Source organism: Pongo abelii, chromosome 7 (genome assembly GCF_028885655.2).
Source record: "Pongo abelii isolate AG06213 chromosome 7, NHGRI_mPonAbe1-v2.0_pri, whole genome shotgun sequence".
Lineage (NCBI taxonomy): Eukaryota > Metazoa > Chordata > Mammalia > Primates > Hominidae > Pongo > Pongo abelii.
This window is the reverse complement of record NC_071992.2, coordinates 114071928-114085982: the sequence shown is the minus strand read 5'-3', so window position 1 is coordinate 114085982 and position 14055 is coordinate 114071928. Positions and strand designations below refer to the sequence as shown.

General features: G+C 48.9%; 1 long non-coding RNA gene across 2 annotated transcripts; it reads right to left on the bottom strand.

The window, feature by feature from the left end:
• Positions 1–5163: 5163 nt before the first annotated feature.
• LOC129047700 (uncharacterized) lies at positions 5164–12871 on the bottom strand. 2 transcript variants are annotated; one of them, XR_008509419.2, is made up of 4 exons: positions 12495–12871; positions 11534–11672; positions 10339–10461; positions 5164–5344 (listed from the first exon to the last, which is right to left on the bottom strand). It is a non-coding gene; the product is annotated as an uncharacterized LOC129047700 (long non-coding RNA). The 2 variants fall into 2 exon arrangements; XR_008509418.2 differs by lacking the exon at positions 10339–10461 and having other exon boundaries at positions 12495–12697.
• Positions 12872–14055: the final 1184 nt, after the last annotated feature.

Sequence of the window (14055 nt, the reverse complement as noted above, 5' to 3'; positions counted from 1 at the left end):
GATGGAACTGGGGCTTGCAGGCCAGGTGTGGTGGCTCACGCCCGTAATCCCAACACTTTAGGAGGCCGAGGTGGGCGGATCACCTGAAGTCAGGAGTTCAAGACCAGCCTGGCCAATATGGTGAAACCCCATCCCTACTAAAAATACAAAATTATCCAGGCATGGTGGTGGGTGCCTGTAGTCTTAGCTACTTGGGAGGCTGAGGCAGGAGAATTGCCTGAACCTGGGAGGTAGAGGTGGCAGTGAGCCAAGATCATGCCACTGCACTCCAGCCTAGGTGACAGAGCAAGACTCCATCTCAAAAAAAAAAAAAAAAAGAATTGTGATTTGGATACCTGTGTCACCTATATCATGTGACTTAAACTCCCTTTGCCTCAGTTTCTTATCTTGAATATGGGTCTAATGATGATGATCTGGGAGTCATTTAAGGATTGAGTTAGGTAACTGCCAGTCGGCCTGGGATGCCATAATTAAATACCACAGGCTGGGTGGCTTAAACAAAAGAAATTTATTTCTCACAGTTCTGGAGGCTGAGAAGTCCAAGATTAAGATCAAGGTGTCGGCAAGGTAGTTTCATTCCGAGGCCTCTTCCCTTGGCTTGCAGGAGGCCACCATCTGGCTATGTGCTCACATGACCTTTTCTTTGTGCTTACATTGGGGGTGGGGGACACAGCAAGCTCTCTGGTGTCTTTTCTTATAAGGGCACTAATCCCATCATGAGGGCCCCACCCTTACGATATCATCTAACCCTACTGCCCTCTCTAAGGCCCTACCTCCAAATACAAATACCATCACATTGGGAGCTGTGCTTCCTATGAATTCTTGGGGGCATACTGAGTCCACAACAGTCCATAACTTACCAAAGGAGTCTCCACGTGCCAGACTATGCTAACTGCTTTACCCCCAGCCCAGGCTCACAGGGCAGCGTTAAGGAGCAGAGCTTTGTGGCTAATAGCACAGGCTCAGAAACCAACTGCCTGACATATGGTAAGTGTTTAACGAACAGTTGCTATTACTTGCTCCACTTTGCAGATGAAGAAACTGAGCCTTAAAAACATCAAGAAACTTGCTGGAGGGGTAAGCTGGGCTCCCTGATTCTCGGCTCCCTTGAGAGAGCCTTTGGTACAGTTCCTCACACAAGGTAGACACTCTGAGGGGCAAGGCTGGCTGCTGCTGACAGTCATGATGTTTCCTTCTCTTTCAAGCAGCTGCCCCTGCTGCTGCTGCCTGGATTCCAAGGGAAGACCCCAGAGGGATAAACCCCTGTCCCCATCTCTCCCCTCCCCCCCGCAGCCACACCCACCTCCCCTCTTAAATTCTTGTCTCAGCTTCTGATCCTTCCTCGCTCCAGTCAGCCATGGCCCCACTACAAGATGCAGCTTCCTAAACAGCTGATGTGGGGGCTTCTGATGGTACAGGGGACGTCGAATGTCATGGCAGGCAGAGCCACCAAGGTGTGGCTCCAGCCTCCCTCTCAACCTTTTCATTGACTTCTGGAGTCCGCTGCACCCTGCAGCACTCCCTGGACAACTCCTGGATGCCTTCATGTATGTTCTTCTCAGGTCCAGAGGAGTAAATCCTACCCCCTTTCCCAGACCTCCCTTGGAGACTTCTGAATCACTCCCCATTAACTCCACCTCCCCCCGCCCATCTCTGCAGAATTCCCCACTTTTTTCCGGCTTACAGATATTAAAGCACATGTGTTCTCTCTCTTGCCAAACCGCAAGCTCCCTGCAGGCAGAAACTACAAGAACACTGGGGGCTGAGCACCCAGAGAGGTACCAGGCCCACAGGAGTCACTCCATGAATATTGATCAAATTGGGTTGAACTGTTGAAGTGAAATCCAAAACTCCCAGGGAACCTCATTCTCCCTGAGCAGGACCAGAAATGCTCCAGCAAAAGAATGCCTTTGTCCCCCACACTCACTCTAGATCTCCTGGAGAGAGAGAACGCGAGATCAATCAATGCCAGGGGCTGCCAATCTTTGCTGTTTTTCCCCTTCTTTCAAGTCATGTTTATTGATATAATTGGTCCAAATATTTTAATTCCCACACAAATGTGTCACCTCCAGTCTCCACAATGTCAAAATGTCATCAAGTAACCTCCCCAAAGTCGCGTTTAACCTCTGTGGCGGCATCAACACCCACACAGCTGCGGCGCCACAAAGCAGCGGTGAGGCAGTGGGTGTATCATCCCCTCTGCCTGCCTCTCTTGTTTCTATATATATATGCCAAATAGTTATAAGAAATAAAACAATTGTCTCTGGCTCTCAAGCTAAATCTTGCAAAGATTATGTCTTGCTGCTCTCTATGTGAACCGCCCAAGAACTGCTTGCCTCCAGAACTCTATTATCCTCAAAGACAGAGAGAACATTATCATCTCTTCTTTGTTGCCATTGCTTTTGCCTGCCGTTCTTTAAGTTTTCTCCCAAAACATCTTTTTTTTTCAGTCCTAAGCATACAACTTCACCAATAATGGTGAGAAAAAAATCTTATTTAAGAAATGCAGCCCTTCTCACATGGGGATTATTTTGCATGTGCTTTTTCTTGGACACATGATGTTCTGCAGGCTCCGTGTGTCTATGTAGGTCATTGTAATATTTCTTACCTGTGTTCGGGCATGATTGATAGGTATGTACCCTTGTGTATGCATATGTACATGGATATGTGTGCATTTGTGGATATGCGCAGGTATGCACAGGTGTGTGTGGCTTCGTGGCAGAGTTGGATGGCACCCACCCACTATGCCTGTGCTTCTTATGTTTCTCAGCCCCCCGGTCTTTATATTGGGACAGTATGGCTAGTTTCGGCCAATGAATTGTGAACAGAAGTGACTTCTGGCAGGGCAACTTAGTGTCCACATGTCCTTGTAGTGGCAGCTGTCATGAACTAAATGTTTGTGTCCCCTAAGATTCACACACTGAAGCCCTGACCTGCAGTGTGATGGTATTTGGAGGTGGGGCCTTTGGAAGGTAATTAGGTATAGATGAGTTCATGAGGGTAGGGCCCCATGATGAGATTAGTGGGTAGGGCCCATGACGGGATTAGTACCCTTGTAAGACGAGAAAGAGAGACTAGTCTTCTCTCATTCAGCCATGTGAGGACACATGCAACCCAGGAAGAGGGCCCTCACTAGCAATTAAATTTACTGGCACCTTGATCTTGGACTTCCCAGCCTCCAGAACTGTGAGAAATAAATGTCTGTTGTTTAAGCCACCCAGTCCATAGTATTTTGTTACAGCAGCTCAGGCAGACTAAACCAGGAGCCTTGGAGACATGCATGCTAGATGAATTAGCATGAAGATGGAAGAAGGTGCCCAACTCACGCAGGCTGTGATGTGAGATAGAACCTCTGAGTGTGTTAAGCCATTGAGATTTCAGGCTTTCTCTTTTGCAGCAACTAGCATTGCCTCATCTACAAAATAATGCAGATAATCTTCCAGGATTACAAAAATAGTAATAGTAATATAGATAATACCAAGTACATAGGGTTTTTGTTAGAACTGAATTAGGTAATAACTTAAAAATCATGTGTGCATTCTCCAAGTAGTGTGGGGTAACTGCAGTAAACAACAATGTACTCTATATTTATTTCAAAAGAGCTAGAAGTAAGGACTTGAAATGTTCTCAACACATTGAAATGATAAATACTCGAGGTGATGGATAGCCCAGATACCCCGACTTGATCATTACACATTCTATGCGTGTAGCAAAATAGCATATGTATCCCATAAATACGCAAAAATACTATGTATCAATTTTTAAAATTGGACAAGTGCCTAATAAGCACGCTCTACTAGCCTGGCCCTGTGCCAGGTGCTGGGGATACAAGCCCAGGGACCCTGTCCTCAGGGACATTTTATTCTTGCAGGGCAGATGTGGAAACTGACCTACATGGTAAATGCGCAATTCCGGGAGCGGGAGCATATACAACACCAAGGAGGCAGCAGTTCATTCCGAAGGATTCAGGAAACGCAACACTATAAAAGGGTGGGATGAGCAGCATTTTGAGGAAGAAGTAGAGCTTGCCAGGTTAAATGAGCCAGGGTACCCCAGGGGAGATGGGGAGAATTGGGTATGAATGGTGGGATGTGTGTAGCAGGGCCCTTTGCTGGTTTTTAGAACCTTCAAGGAAGACCTGGGATTCTCAGATGCCACATTCTGTTGAGGCTGGGTCACTCCGAGTGGCTCCAGGGATAGGGTGAGGGTCTGGGAAAGCGTGAAGGTGTCATTTACTCTCGGTACAGAAAATGCGAGCTTTCTTTTCTTTTTTAAGGCTATGGCAAAACGCCCTGCTTTCTTCGTATTCATCTAGAAGGGAGCGTGTGTGGGGGCGTCTGCCACCGTCCCCCAAGCGAATGTGCGCTCCTAGACGCAGAAGCAGACCTGGTCATGTAGCCCCCTGGGTTCCCTGAGCCGAGGGCCTGGGCTGCGCGTGGAGCCCCCACAAACGCCTGTTGGATGGAAAGGAACACAGGTCTCATGCTGGGCTGCAGTTTGGAACAAACAAAACTGAATGCCCACCCCAGGGTGGCATCCACGTCAGTCCCAGGGCTGCACGGAGGTTTCTCTCCAGGGAAGTCTGCAAGCGCCGGCATCGGCGCCGGTGGACCGCGCCACCCCGCGGTCACACCTGGGAACTGCACCTTCCCGGACTGCACCGGGGAGCCCCGCTCTCCCGCCATTGTCACCCCTTCTGGGGCTGGCATCCTCAGCCGACCTCCTTCCCTCTATAAAGTCTCCGACAATGTTCAGGCACTGCTTCACCACGGTTATTAGGGTCCTGACATCCTAAGCTCCACTTGTCAGATTATAAGTGGGAGGTGACAATGAGAATTCAAGGCACATGTGAGAGAAAGGGACAAAGACAGGATGTGGTAATCCCTTACCGAAGAGCATGCTGGTAAAGAATGCTGGCAGAGGGGTTTGAGCCCAACCCAACCACTCCCTAGCTCGGACCCTGCAGAGCTACTTCACCTCGCCGGGCCTCAGTCTCCCTCTCTATAAAATGGGGATGATAGAACCCAGAATCGCTGTATTAAAAGACACAATTCATATAAAATAAGCTAAGGCTCCATGGCTGGCACATAGCAAGTGTTCAACAAATGCAAATTCAAAGCACCTATGCTTCTGTTACTCCATCAGAGTCTTGCTTCAGGTTAGTGAGGTGAACATTAATATTTCCATTTTATTGACAAGTACACTGAGGCTCAGAGAGTGGAAGGGACTGGCCCGAGGTCTTTCAGCCAGGGAATGATGGGCTTGAAGCCGTGCCTTTTTGTGCTTGCCAACATTCCAGGAGCCCCCTGAAAGAAGATGCAGAGGGCAGAATGCTGAAGGAAAGCTGGGAAGGTCAAAAGAGAGAAGAGAGAGGAGACACAGTGTAAGTCCAAGACAGCAAACTGCTCTTTTCCCTTATGGATGTTAGACCCTCTTTCTGGGGGGAAAAAAATGCTTTATTCAAAAAGTTCAGCCAGGCATAGTGGGAGGCTGAGGGTGGGAGAATCCCTTGAGCCCCAGGAGTTGGTGACCAGCCTGGACAACATAGCAAGACCCCCATCTCTACAAACAACAAAAAAAACCCTAAAAAACATGGTGAAACCCCATCTCCACTAAAAATACAAAAATTAGCTGAGTGTAGTGGCGCTAGCCTGTAATCCTAGCTATTCAGGAGGCTGAGACATGAGAATTGCATGAACCCAGGAGATAGAGGTTGCAGTGAGCCAAGACTGTGCCACTCCCCTCCAGCTTGGGCAACAGAGTGAGACTCTGTCTCAAGAAAACAAACAAACAAACAACAACAAAAAAAAAACTAAAAAGACAAAAAGTTTGTCCTGAGAAGCACCCAGCACTGTTAGGAGGCCTGGGCTCTGGTCCTGGCCCTGCTACTAAGCAGTGGTGTGACTGGGTGACTTTGGACACATGATACCCCCTCTCTGGGGCTCAGTTTCCTCCTTGACAAAACGAGGGAGAGGGTGGGTCAAGATGCCTGCTCCGGGGCCTTTCAGCCACACACTGGTCCCTCCCCATGCTTTTCAGTTGCCCTGTGGGGAAGCTGCCCACTGCCACTCTGTGGACGTCCATGGCCAAGGGGTGTCACCATTTGCCCTCAGAGACCTCTGAGGAGGAAGAAAGGACCCAGAACTGTGCCCCGGGGCATGACAGATGGAAAGAATAACTCTTAACTGGATCATATGAACAGGAGATTAGCATTAATCCCCAGTGGGGACTGAATCACTGTGCCCAAAACGCTGCACGCAGGGCCAGGAGCTCGGCAGGCGCAGAGCACAGCAGGCGGGGAGCCGGGCCATTCACTAGCCAGATTAAAAGAATTCAACCTGCAGAGGGTCCAAAGGCCAACCCAGGGCAGAGCAGGAGGAGAGGTCACTGCTCCCTGCCACCTCTCAGCTGAGAGGAGATCGCCGTGTGGTGTACCCACGCCTTTCTGGGTGCGGGACGGCTGTGTGCCTATGTTTCATTGTTTTGCTTTTGGCTGATGTTTCAAACAAGAGCGGGCCAATTGGTAGACGTAATCATGGGCCTTTCATAGCTGCCTAACTAGGCAAAGATGAATGGCTTGGGTGGTGCTCTAGTCGAAAATAACAGCAGCATATCAGGGCAGAATTAAAGAGAGAGAAAAACAAATGAAATAAATCTATCAGGACTCCAGGGCCATCTTTCCGAGGAAAATGTCAGGATGAGAAAGACCACATTCCTGTGCCAGACCAGGGGTCAAAATCCTCGACACTCTACACATGGCCTTGAAGCAGGGAGTTGTTGTTGCCCTTGAGCTGCCTGAGGACAAGTCGGAGCCTGTGTAGGGAAGACTCAGTCAGCGTCCCTGTCTTCTATTCCTAATGACGGATTAAAGCCGTTGAAAATGTTAAAAGCCATTCCAAATGCCACGCTGGTGGAACAACTGTGTTTTCTTCACACTCAGGGAGATGGAGGCTGAGGAAGCACTGGTGACTATGAGGAAGGGGGTCTCATGCTGGCGTTTGGGGAACCCTAGCTGTCCCTGTTCCCAGCTTGACTCTGTGGTCACCACAGTAGGGACAGACACTCCCCTCCAACCACTCCCCAATGCCCTCCAGACTTAGGGGAGGGTCCGCAGATTCTGCTTGGGAGCGCGGTGGAGGCCCAGACCGCAGCCACCCCTGCCCCTGGCCTCGGGGTGGAGGGGCAGAGCCAGGCAGCTCTGTGAGTGATGTTGGCCCCATGCTGAAGGCCAGCTTCCCCTTGCCGGCCACTTGCTTCGCCTTGGAGGGTGCCCCTGAGCCAGTGACAAGTGTTTGCAGGAGCCACGCTCTGCCCTGGGTGAGAAGAAATTTCTACCTTTTCTCTCTGCTCCACAAAGAGAGCTCTACAGCCCCTCACAGGCAGAAAACAATTAGCGACTCAAAAAGGAAATGTATGGGATGAGACACTTAGGCTTTGCAGGGGACCCGCCACTTCAGAAGGACCTTCTAAGGAAGGCTTTCTATTGGTTTGGAGCCTCCGATACGTTCTAACACCTCAGCTTGGTGGGCGTGCCCTTGAAGTCTTCATCCTCTCTCTGCTCACCTGGAAGTGCCCTGTGCTCCCTGGGGCCAGTCAGTGCCCCATCCGGCAGGTTTTTCTCCCCTCATGATGCCCAGCCATGGGGGGTGCCTCCAGATGCCCCAGCCAAGGCTCCCAGGGCAAAGGATCGAGGTTACTTTCTCGAAGGTCACTCAGGCTTGTGTGGGGTGACGCAGCAAGACAGGAATGACTCCAAGATGCCAAGACCAGAAGAAAACACACTCTGACCGCCCTCTGCAGTTCCCTCAGGCCTCATCTCTCAACAGCCACACGGAGAGTCAGGACAGGGTGTCTCAGAAACATCCCCTCCAGTGTCTAGCAGCTGAACAAGGGCAGCAAAATGGATCCCAGGCTCCACCAGAACTTATATGTCCCCGCAGAAGTGTGATGCCGTGGGAGCTTACGAGGCATGGTGAAATACCCAGAAGTTATGTAAAGGGGCAGCTGCTAGATGTTAGAAGAAAGACAAGTTCCTGGCCAGAATATTCAATCTTCAGCAACCAGAAGCTAGGCCTCACTGTTTAAAAAAAAGAAAAGGAAAGGAAAGAAAGAGAGAAAGAAGGAAAAGGCCTACAGTGATCCAGATCTCAATGTTAAAAAAAAAAAAAAAATTTAAACCTTTGTGCCCTAATTCATAACACCCAAAAAGAGTGACATTCAAATTTGTGAACAGTCAATTCTGGCAAAAATATCAGAATCTTACAAGTGGAAAAAAAATTCAAAAGATTATCTTTCCTGGTGATTCTCAAACATGATCCCATGAAATCACATTGGGAGCCTAATAAAAATCACAGATTTCAGGGCCACCCTACAGACCTAGTCGGGCTGGAATCTCTCGGGGCTGATGCTAAGATATTTGTGTGTTTAGCAAGCTCCCCAGGTGCTCTGATGATAATGAGGTTTGGAAAGCACTGGTGGCCCACTGCTCCTGAACCTTTCCTGTGCATGCAAACCACCTGGTGATCTTGTTCAAATGCAGATTCTATTCCAGGTCTGAGTGGAGCCTGGGATTCTGCATTTCTGTTGCTGATGCTGCTGGTCCTAAAGCCATACTTGAAGTATCCAGACTGTTCTCCAACCTCCCTCACTTGACTGAGAAACAGATAAACTGAGTAGCAGATATAAGGGAAGCTGAGAGGAGAACTGCTGAGTTAAAAGAGAAAAAAATGACGTGGGTGGGAGGTGAGCGAAGAGAAAATAATGACGTGGGTGGGAGCTGAGCCGAAAGGAAGCTGCAAGCTAATTAATCAAGAATGATAGTAATCTCAGCACTTTGGAGGGAGGCCAAGGCAAGAGGATTACTTGAATTAGGAGTTTGAGACTAGCCTGGGCAACATGGCAAAACCCTGTCTCTACAAAAAATAAAAATATTAGCCAGGCATAGTGGCTCACGCCTACGGTCCCAGCCACTCAGGAGGCTGACACAGGAAGACTCCTTGAGCCCAGGAGGCAGAGGTTACAGTAAGCCAAGATGGTGTCACTGCTGCAGCCTGGGTGACAGAGCAAGACCCTCCCCCCAACCCAAAAAAAAAAAAAGAATGATGGTAAAGCTGGTTTCAAAGCCAGCCCCAGAATCTCCACTTGGTCATTTTCTTACCAGACAACAGTCTTGGGGCTTGTTTCCTAGTGATCATTGCAGATGTACAATGGGAACTAGAACTCTGCACGGGCCCCTGGGACTGAGGGCTTGCTGTGCAGCTGAACCATAACTGCCCCACTCTTTGGCAAGATCAACTTTAGAGTCTACATGCCAACCTCTGGCATGTGTTCCAGGGTGCTCATCAGGCACTCCCTGACACCCCCCCACACCCTGTGTATACAAGTGTGCACGTGCACACACGCACAGAAATGTGGCTCCAGACATCCCTCCACCCGGTGTATACAGTGCGCACATGCACATGCTTCACAAGTTGCAACAGGAAATAATCACCCTGTCTTCTGAGGGCCTTGTGCTGGACATCTATCCTGTCTCTCATTCCCTTGAACCACTTTGTGCTCAGCCCTTGCTGCAGCAACTGGCTGGGCACAGGTGTAGGCCAAGGGCACCTTGCCTTAGCCACCCCTAGTCTTCTGCCCCTGGGGCTTCTTGGCCTGCCTTCCGTGAGATGCTCACTGAGCAGGCCAAGCCATTCTAGCACCTGTGCAAACCTGGCGGAAATGAACAGTCCCTGGGGGAACTGTGCATTTAGGCAATAGAAATGGGAGCTGGTAAATAAAGATTTTCCTCTCCCGGGCCTCATGTAGACAAAGCATTCCATTCATCAGACTGTCCCCAGAGGGATGGAGCCCCAGTTGCCTCCAAGGGTAACCAGCTCACAATGCACACTTGTGTGCATTGGCTTTCCTCCTTTCCTAGTTCACTTTCCCAGCCTCCCTAAAATAAACTCCCTACATGAAAGCCATGCCAGGCTCTGTTTTAGAGAAAAACCTGACTAACCCATGCCCTCCAGTGGTAGTGGCTAAATCATGCAGAACAAGGAAGGAGGCTGCAGACTTCAGAGAGGGCTGGCCCACAGTGACCCCAGAACACCAGAGGCTCTCCCTAAAGCCACAGCCCCTGCCTGAGGCTCACTGCAGCTGTGCAGGTTTCTAAGAACAAATTATGTTGAGTCCAAAAAATAATTTAAGGTCCTCTGTGCGACGTTGGAAACAAGAGAAGGAAAGCTAAAGAAACAAGGCTTGTTTAGCCTGGAGAAAAGGTTAATAGCCAACTTCATAAAAATAAATGGGTGCTTCTCAATGTTAGCTGATTTAAGAATGCAGGGAGATAGGACTGACCTGGAGCTGAAGGGCCATTTCACCCGTCGGTATGCTGCCAAAGTGGAGATGGCATCTCCTGGTGAAGTAATGAGCTCCCCATCATCGGAGGCATTCAGCTTGTGATGGAGAGGGGTAGACTTACTGGGGATAATGTGGATGGGATTCATTCTTTGGATAAAGCTTTTAAAGTTATTCCTTTTTTTTTTTCTTTTTAAGATGGAGTCTCACTCTGTCACCCAGGCTGGAGTGCAGTGGCACAATCTCGGCTCACTGCAACCTCTGCTTCCCAGGTTCAAGCGATTCTCTTGCCTCAGCCTCCTGATTAGCGGGGATTACAGGTGTGAGCCACCACGCCCAGCCTAAAGTTACTCCTTTTCTAGGCACCTCTTTAAAAATCACGGATCCTTTTCAAACTAGGATTCTGTTAGTATGAATCTGCCCCAAAAAGGGGGAATGTTGATTGATAAGTGACCTCACAAACTCCCCCAGTCCAAGGACGTTGAATTGTGCTTTCCCGCTGTTTTTCCTGAGTGGGCTGTTTACTCATGAGGTCTTGGCACCACCTAGTGGGCCCTTTTGTTCATTACAACATGTGCCTGGCCAACAAGAGTATTAACTGTAAAGTTTAATACATACACCCTTTTTGATTAAAGCATCAGTTCAACAAAAATGTATTAAATACAAGTTATGGGTTAAGCATTGTGCTATCACCTGGGGTGCAACACTAATCAAACAAGACACGGTCTCACCTTCATGAGGCTCATATTCTAATGGACTAGACAATAAACATGTAAACAACAAAAGAAGTAATTGTTATACATTGTGATGTCAGGAAATAAACCCATTGTGTGATATAGAGTAATGTAAGCAGGAAGAGGCTATTTTAAGTCGGATTGGCAAGGCCAGTGCGGTGGCTCACATCTATAATCCCAACAGTTTGGGAGCCTCAGGTGGGCGAATTACTTGAGGTCAGGAGTTCAAGACCAGCCTGGGCAACATAGTGAGATGCCTGTCTCTACAAAAAATATAAAAATTAGCAAAGTATGGTGGCACCTGCCTGTAATTCCAGCTACTCAGGAGGCTGAGGTTGGAGGATCACTTGAACCCAGGAGGCGGAGGCTGCAGTGAGCCGAGATCATGCCACTGCACTCTAGCCTGGGCAACAAAGCGAGACTGTCTCAAAAAAAAAAAAAAAAAAAAATACAAAAATTACCTGGGTGTAGTGGCATGCATGTGTGGCTCCCAGATACTTAGGAGGCTGAGGCAGGAGGATCGCTTGAGCCTGGGAGGTCAAGGCAACAGTACGCCATGTTCACGCCACTGCACTCCAGCCTGGGAGACCTAGAAAGACCCTGTCTCAAAAAATCAAAAATAAAATAAAATAAATGGTGGGCAGAGAAAGCCTCTCCATGTGGACAATCGTGGAGGAGCCAAGAGCTTGGCCGTTCAAGGAGCTGAGGCCAGCATGTTCAGAGCCCAGTGGGTGAGCCCAGAGGGGCGCAATGGGACTGGAGAGAGAAACGAGGGGAGTTCCATGTTTGTAAACATTTCCTCAAGTGAAAGCACACAAATGGTTAGGGTGGGCTCCTCCAGAACAATATCTAATTAAATTTAAATTTTTAAAACATGGGGAGAGGGAAAAATGCCTTGCCATGAACTTGGCCACGTGCCCAAGTCCAGCAGGCCCCTACCAGGGCCATGGGTCACAGCTGTGTGCCCCACTCAAGACAGCTGCCTCTGCTCCCCACACCCTGCTTCAGGGTCCCCATTACTGATAAGCTGCATCTTTGATTACTTATTTTGGAACCTCATTTTTAAAGTCTGGAAGAGTGGTTCTCAACCTTGGCTGCAAATCACCTGGGAGCTGTTAAAACCCCCAAAGTCTAGCTCACACCCTTGACCAGTTAAAGCTTCATCCCAGGAGGGTAGGCCCTGGGCACCAGTGCTTTGAAAGCCTGCAGGTGATTCCCATGTGCAGCCAAGGCTGAGAACAGCTGGTCTGGAAGTATACTCACCAAAAGAAAAACAAGAGACCTCATTTGATACTCTCAAGTAGAGAAGGCTACAGAAGTAATGAGGCTGTTTTCTTTTTCACTACCAGGCCTCTTCCCCAGGTGGAAGCCCTGACTCTGGGCCACCCAGCCCTCGACACTATGCTCTCATTACGTTCCCACCTGGACGCTTCACCATGCAGTTAACAGACCCTGTGAGCTGACTTTGCAGACATGTACTTTTTCGTAATGGCAAGCAGGCCTGCTACAGGCACAGGAGTTCTTGGGTTTCCATGGCCTTGTTACTCAGTCACACTTCCCCAAGGTGCAGAGGGTCCAAGAGCCAGACCTCCTAAAGCGGCGATTCTCAGCTGAGCAGCACATCACAATGGACTGGTGAGCTCATAAATACTGATCCTTGGGCCCAGCCCAAGATTGATTTCTGGGCTGCGGCTTGGGCTGTTGGGTGATTCTAAAATGCAGCCAAAGGCCAGGCACAATGGCTCACACTTGAAACTCAGCACTTTGGGAGGCCGAAGTGGACAGATCACTTGAGGTCAGGAGTTCGAGACCAGCCTGGCCAACATAGTGAAACCCCGTCTCTACTAAAAAATACAAAAGTTAGCCAGGTATGGTGGCGTGTACCTGTAATCCCAGCTACTCGGGAGGCTGAGGCAGAAGAATCGCATGAGCCCGGGAGGCAGAGGTTGCAGTGAGCCAAGATCGTGCCACTGCACTCCAGACTGGGCAGACAGAGTGAGACTCTGTAGGAGAGAAGGGGAGGGGAGGAGAGGGGAAGGGGAGGAAAGGAAAGGAAAGGAGAGGGGAAGGGGTGGGGAAGGAGAGGGGAAGGGAAGGGAGCCAAGACTGGAAGCTGCTGTTGCCAAAGAAAAGGCAGCGCTTGTATTCCTCTGTGTCCTCAGGAGGCCTGTAATAACCAGAACCGCTGTGAAACGGGTTGAAGCTTGAGTGGCCCACAGTTGCTACAGGCTTTGTATTCTCTGCTAAACAGCTCAATCCTGGACCTATCTCTGTGCTCCCCAGGCCTCAGATCGGCTGGCTACGAGTAGACCAGTTAAGACTACGAGGGAGTCCATATAGCTTGTCAACCGCCCCCCTCACCTCCCACTGGCTGGGAAGAAAGAACTCACGCAAGGCATGTGGCCGCCAAGACAGCAATGCTACATTTAGTACATGATGGGTGGTTACATACTAACTTCCCATTTAAAAAAAAAAAAAAAAAAAAAAAAGGAGTATTATCCTTAAAGCTCTTGCCAGTCAAGCACCAACAAAAAAACTGATAACATGCACTTTGCTGCACTTGTATGGTATAGCTCTTTATATAAGCAATGGCTTATGTTAGTAAAAGAAAATTACCCACATACATCTTAATATGTAGGATACATACCAGAAGGTAACTAGTTACATTGGATGGTGAAAATCCAGGTGATTTAAATTTTGTTATTGTTGCTTATCTTCATTTTCTAATTGTTTTATGATGAATATGGATGACTGATATGAACAATATTAATAGAGCATAAACACCAAAAAAAATCCATTGTTTCTTACAGAACTCAAGTGCATAGCTGGTCTGTAAGTGTTCAGCTCACAATGCTGCCTTTTTTCTTTTCTTTTCTTTTTTTGGAATGGAGTTTTGCTCTTGTTACCCAGGCTGGAGTGCAATGGTGCGATCTCGGCTCGTTGCAACCTCCGCCTCCCGGGTTCAAGCAATTCTCCTGCCTCA